Source organism: Piliocolobus tephrosceles, chromosome 10, assembly GCF_002776525.5.
Source record: "Piliocolobus tephrosceles isolate RC106 chromosome 10, ASM277652v3, whole genome shotgun sequence".
Taxonomy (NCBI): domain Eukaryota; kingdom Metazoa; phylum Chordata; class Mammalia; order Primates; family Cercopithecidae; genus Piliocolobus; species Piliocolobus tephrosceles.
In genome coordinates, this window is record NC_045443.1 from 105847459 (window position 1) to 105854286 (window position 6828).

Consider the following 6828-nt stretch of genomic DNA (forward strand, 5'->3'; position numbering starts at 1 on the left):
ATGATCCGTCATGCCCAGCCCAAGGGACATCATTCTCTATGGCCCAGGGTCGAACACAGTCTTTTTGTTTTTGAGACAGAGTTTTGCTCTTTTTGCCCAGGCTAGAGTGCAATGGCACAATCTCAGCTCACCGCAACACCCATGTCCCGGGTTCAATCGATTCTCCGGCCTCAGCCTCCCAAATAGCTGAGATTACAGGCATGCTTCACCACACCCGGCTAATTTTGTATTTTTAGTAGAGATGGGGTTTCTCCATGTTGGTCAGGCTGGTTTCAGGTGATACACCCGCCTCAGCCTCCCAAAGTGCTGGGATTACAGGCATGAGCCACTGCACCCAACCCAAACACAGTCTTTCTCCACACCAGCTGGGGGTGGGCCTGGGGCATCCTTACACTCACTTATCTGTGAACATGTTTTATGAAACAGACAATCCTGACAAGGACACACTTGACACACAGGTGGAGTGACCCTCCATCCTGGCTTGCCCACGACAATCCCTGTTTATGCTTTTTGTCAAGCTCCTTTCATTCTCAAAGTGCCCCAGTCTGGACAATAAATCCTAGTTTCCCTACTCATAGATCACTCCCTCCTCTGGCCCAGAAGCTCCTGTGTCCTGGCCTTGCCCACCTACTTGTGCCAGGCCCTAAGCTAAGCACATGTCCTGTGTCATTAAATTCCCGTAAGGGTCCGGTGAGGCAGGTACTACCATGATCCCCATTTAACAGATGAGAAAATGGAGGCTCAGAAAGGCTGCAGCTGCTGTTTCAGGAGGTAGCCATGTGCCAGGAACGTTCCAGGACTTAAACACCAGTTGTTTCTGCACAGACGGCTACTTTCACTACGTCTATTTTTCAGATGCAAAGACTGAGCCTTAGTTCACCAATAAAAGGGTGAACTAAGGCCCTTACCAAAGCCCCTATGGTTTCAGCCAGGAAAGGACCACAGAATGTCCAAATTTCAGAGTCAGCTTCCTTCAATCCAGGCTCATGAGCTGTGGGTCCTTGGGCAAGTGACATGACCTCTCTGAGCCTTGATTCATCTCATCGGTAAAATGAGGATGAATCTTGCAACTCACTATTGGGTGAATGAGGAGCAAACGCAGGACCAGCACCTGGACCCTGCGCCTCAGCCCAGCTCTTACAGTTCTACCAGGAGGGGATGTGTTCCCCCAGGAAGTTCACAGTCCTCAGCAGAACCAGTGCATACTTCATGGAGTCACAGCAAAATGAAAGGCAGCCCCTTATTCAAAAATTACTGAGAATTCAGGACGGCAACAGCCAAGTGTAAAACCAAGCGCAGGCCTTCTGAACTCTGTGTGGCTGCACTGGTCACCAGCCCGAGATGCTGGCCCTGCCCCTCAGCTCTGGGGAATTTGAGGGAAGAGCCCTCTTCACTTCAGGCCCCAGGAGGGCAGGGGCTTGGCAGGGTGGGTGATTTTAGGAGGGAGGAAGGAGCAGCACAGCCAAGAAAGAGCAGAGAGAACAGAGGATGGCACCTCCTCAACGTAGACAGAAAGAGATGGGGAGGAGGGGCAGGGAGAGGAAAGCCAGCAGGAAGAGGAGAGATGCAGAGGGACTGGAAAAAGGAAGACAGAGCGGCCAGGGCAAAGCTACAAAGTGGCAGAAGAAAGACGAAGGCAGAGCGAAGAAAGTCCCCAGGAAGAGAGACCCAGAGGGAAGAGGAAAGGGCAAGGCTAAAAGGAGTCTTCTGCCAACTTCTGAGAAGGTTTAACAAGACCCCACAGAGCCACCTAGTTTGGGCAGGGAGGGCCCCAGGAATAACTGTCCTCCTGGGGTGGGGGCCATTTGCTGTTGCATTTGCATACATTTAAAAGCACAGGAAAGGCAGTGCTGGGGATTTCCAAAATTCCCAAAGATCAGGGGGCTATAGGCAAGGTGTCAACCCCATAGCAGAAATGGGTGGGGCTTTTGCTTTGGGATGGAAAGCCAGAGCCACCTGGCAATGGGTTGGAATTGCCAATGGGAGCTCAATGGGTTGGAATTGCCACGCACTGGTTGGAATTGCCAATGGGAGCTCAATCACAACTTACTACAGCCTCAACCTCCCGGGGCTCAAGTGATCCTCCCACTTCAGCCTCCTGAGTAGCTAGAACTACTATAGGCATACACCACCGCACCCCACTAATTTTTTTTGTACTTTATAGAGATGGGGTTTCACCATGTTGACCAGACTAGTCTCCAACTCCTGGACTCAAGTGATCCCCCTACCTCGGCCTCCCAAAGGGCTGGGATTATAGGCATAAGCCACTGCACCCAGCCTCAATGTCACTGGTTGATTTTAACACAGCCTGTTTGGTGATGAGCTAGAGGCAGTGTTTGGGAAGGTCTGGCAGACACAAGATGAGCTAAAAGCTATTCCAGGCAGTTCTCTTCATTGAGCATGGGTTTCAGGCATTATCTGCTCTAGAGGTTCTCTTCATCCATGGATATTAGCGTCAAGGAGAGCCCACAAGAACACATTGTTTTCCCTACAAACATTTCACCGAGAGCTCAAGGGTATTCTTGGAATGAGACATAGGTATTGACTGACTACCCATGGCCTCAGGAGGCCACCAGGAATGCATCATAGTCACAAGGATGATGTGGACACTGGAGGGAGAGGTAGGCTCTGTGTAAACCCCACAGGACTCTCTCAGCTGGTTCAAAGTGGGCCAAAGGTGGCCTCATTCTGACATCAAGGAAAGATGTAGTCAGCTGGACAATAAATCCAGCTAGTTTGAAAACCCCAAATGTGGTTATGTCACAGTCAAGGAGAAAATAGGAATGAAAACCATGGGTCTTAGAGTTTACAACACATATGCTATTCACATAATAACACTCTTAGCCTAATGGCCATCCATCTACAATTTTAATAGGCTTTTTGAATTTAAATTGCTGACCAGGCATCACCACTCCATCTAACTGGTGATGTTCAAACCATCTAAAACTATAGAAAGATTATAATGAAAAATCTTGCTCCTACCTGCCACCATTCATCCAGTTTCCACTGTACCCACCTTCCTATGTTAGCTCCTTATGTCTCCTTCCAGAGTTTCTTTGGGGAAACACATTCTCTTTTCATTTCATTTCTCTCATTTTGTATAAAAGGTAGTATACTGAACACACTATTTTGCAACTGGCCTTTCTTACCTAACAATTTATCTTGGTGATGATTTCTTATTAGTATATTCATATGTACAAAGAATCTTATCCTTTTTGATAGTTGCATAGTATTCCATTGGTAGATTTGCTAGCATTCGATTAACTAGTCCCAGGGATGGGCACTTGACTTATTTCCAGTTTCTCATTGTTACAATGTTATAATAAATCATTGTGTGTGTTACAACGTTACAATTAACTACAAATATGTATCATTTCCCACATATTCTTAATAGAGTCTGGAGTTCTCAAGCCCTGGTCTTTCATAATGAGCAAATGGGCTTTAAGCACTCCCTTTGCACTGACTGTGCTGTGTTTTGATCCATCAAGAATATCCTTTAGAGCCATTTAGACCTTCAGTCCCCGTAGAACCAGGGCCATGTCTTTAGCACAAGGTCTGTCTCACAGGAAGTCAGAGAACCTTGGTTCCTATTTCAGCTGTACTGGCTGTTCCAACTCCCTGTCCTCAGTTTCCGCATTTATCAAAGGGAAATGACAATTGTTTGCAGGGTCAGCGTGGGGAGCAGGGATCAGGAGAGAATTCCGTGGATATATGACAGTATCCACAGTGTGAGGGAGATTTCTGCCTGAGGCCTCCTTGTCACCCCAGAGGGCAGATCTGTACTCTGTGGGTTCCCAGAGAAGATGCCAGTCAGGCTGGAGGAGGGAGTCTCTGCAGAAAACAGAGCGGCCACCCGCCAGTGATAAGTTTCCAGTGTGATCTCTGATCCCATAGCAGCCAGAGCCTGAGCCCACAAGGAGCTGTATTCTGGAGGTGGCTTCGGTGGCCCCAAGCAGCCCTGAGAACTGCCAAGTTGAAGCTGCTTTTATTCTGTTTTAAAATAAAACAGTGATCACATTCCCAGGGTGTGGAGACACCCCTCCCCTCCATGAATTAGTCTCAGCTTTCCCAGCCACTCAGGAAAGGATCCAAAGGAATTTTCCACCCATGGCTTATGCAGAGCAAATCCTGGCGGGCAACAGGGTGCCTGCCCCACTTCCAGGCAGGAGTCCTCATCTCCTGCTTTGCAGCACTCACATCTTCCCAAATTGCCTCCCCTAGGACCCCAAGGTGCTGACAGAGGAGCCTTTGTCTCCCTCTTCCTGGCCTCCATGCCCTTTGCCAAGAACCCTGGCCATGATGTCTATGCTGATGCAGGTTTCCAAGGCTCATTTTGTAACCATGAGCAGAGATCTTTGAAACCGCCGCCTCGCTGAACCATGAGAACCATCACTGTCAACCCTCAGGGTCCTCTCCATCCCTTACTTTGCCCCAGCCTCCCAACAACGTTGAGGACCACCCCTACCTCACAGGTAAGTAAACTGAAACTCAGACAGGTCAAGCAACTTGCCCAAGATCACACAGCTAAAAAATGAAAGAGCTAGGACTTGAACCCAAAAGCCATGTTCAATGTGTGATGGTTAAGGATATAGATTCTGAAACCAGACCACCTGAGTTCAAAAGCCAGTTCGGTCATTTACTACCTGTAAGACCTCTTTGTTGCTTAAATTCTTTCCTCAGTTTCCCAATCTGTAAAATGGGGCAATACATACCACACAAAGTACATACCTCATAAATAGTATATACCTTCTAAAGTTGGTGTTAGGATATAAGAGAAGGAATATAAACAACTAGAACAATAATACCTGGCCCATGGTAAGTTCTCAATATATTACTCATTGTTATTATTGTTGCTGTTGTTGAGTATAATTATGAATCTTACCATTATATGACATGGCCTCAGACATAAACGTGGCATGATTTTAAGGGAGTATGATTTAAAAACAAATCAAAACAAAAACTTCCTCTCAGAATTTCTTTCACACTGAGGTATAAATATCTGATGACCTATTACATATTTCTCATTCTTACATTCAATAAACTTTATTGAGCACAAATTACCTGCCAGGTGTCAGGCTGGGAGAGAGAATACAAAGATATAGTTCCCACTGCCAAGGAACCCAAAGCCAGGTAAGGGCAACAGACAATGAGTAAATCATGACAGAGTAAACCCAGGGCTAGGGGGACCTGTCGGCATAGTATCAGCTTCAGCTGCCAAGTCAGGGAAGGCTGCCTGGACAAAGTGAAACCTGAAGGACAAGCAGGAGTTGGCCAGTGGGCAACCCAGGCTGGAGTAACTACAGAGGCACAAAAGCATTGCACTTTCACGTGATATAGCTGGAGAAGAAGGTTGTGAACTGAGTTGGGATTTAAAGCTGTGATGGTGGAAGGAAACTCAGGTACCTTCCTGAGTGGAGTAGAGGTAGAGTTTCAGCCAGAACATATGGACCCTGGTGTCTCTAAAATCCCAAAGGGGAGGCATGACTAGGGGACGAAGCCCCAAGCTTCCCTCCCCAAGCCCTGGGAGGTATGCGCCAGGTAAGGGGTGCTTTCTCCTGATCTCCAGCAGGAATCCCAACCCGCTCCAGGGATCCGGGACTCAGAATTAACATCCCAGCCCTCAGACTGTGAATACTTCCCCCCCACATTTAGAAAGAGCCAAAAGTGCCAGCCCACCTCCCAAGGCCCTCATGTAACGTATGCCTGATTTCCCAAAAGCAAAGATTTCTCCTTCCTCCCTGCTTCTTCCACCTTCCCCTCAGCCTCTTCCTCCTCCATATCTCCTTCCATGGGCAGAATCACAGACACCTGTTCCACTTTGGCCTTCCTCTCCCCAGCTCCCACCCTCCGGGAACCTGAGCCAGCAGCTTAGGACAAACCAGCTCATCAGGTCACACACACATCCACACTGGCTCCACCCACCCTCCTGCTCATGCATTCGTTCTACAAGAGGAATAGAAACTGGACCCCAGAAACTCCAGCACAGCCATATTTGAAGAAACACAGTTCAGCAGCCAAAAGTCCCTGTAGACCTTTGAAATTTTTACTGCCACCTCTCAAAGAACAATAGAAGGGTATTGTAGTGGATGTTTTTCGTACCCAGTCTGGGTCCTTTTCACTAGCAGGGAGCCCCATCTGCCAGCTGCAGGGAATATTAGATGCTAACAGCTCACAGCTGCCCTCTCCTCCCTCTGCCTGGCTGCCACAGGGCACAATGCTCACTCCAGGGCTCCCCGGGGGATCAGACTTAAGCTAGTCTCACCTGAGGCCAGATGCTCAGTAACCCCTTCCCTCATTCCCCTTCTCCTGAGAGCAGAGCTTGGACTGGAGGAGGCAAGTGAGGCACCTGCCTTGAGTGCAAACTTAGGGAGGAGGGTTGCCAAAAACCTCACTCATCCAAAAAATAATAATGTAATGTAACATTTTTTCAAAATCAAAGTGACAGCTATTCAGGAGGCTAAGGCGGGCAGATCAATTGAGCCCAGGAGGTCAAGGCTACAGTGAGCTATGATCATGCCACTGTACTCCAGCCTGGATGACAGTGAGACCCTGTCTCCAAAAAATAATAATAAATAAATAAATAATCAAAATTAATGTAAAAAATCGCATGATGAGCAAAACATCAAAATAAAGATGGGATTCCATCCTGCACTTTCTTTTTTTTTTTTTTTTTTGAGACAGAGTTTTGCTCTGTCGCCGGGGCTGGAGTGCAGTGGCCGGATCTCAGCTCACTGCAAGCTCTGCCTCCCGGGTTTACGCCACTCTCCTGCCTCAGGCTCCAGAGTAGCTGGGACTACAGGCGCCCACCACCTCGCCCGGCTAGTTTTT

At 48.0% G+C, this 6828-nt stretch overlaps 1 protein-coding gene across 2 annotated transcripts in view; it reads right to left on the reverse strand.

Annotated features, from left to right (window-relative positions):
• CMKLR1 (chemerin chemokine-like receptor 1) overlaps positions 1-6828 on the reverse strand; it is a 50507-nt gene that overhangs the window by 25198 nt on the left and 18481 nt on the right. The window lies entirely within an intron of this gene.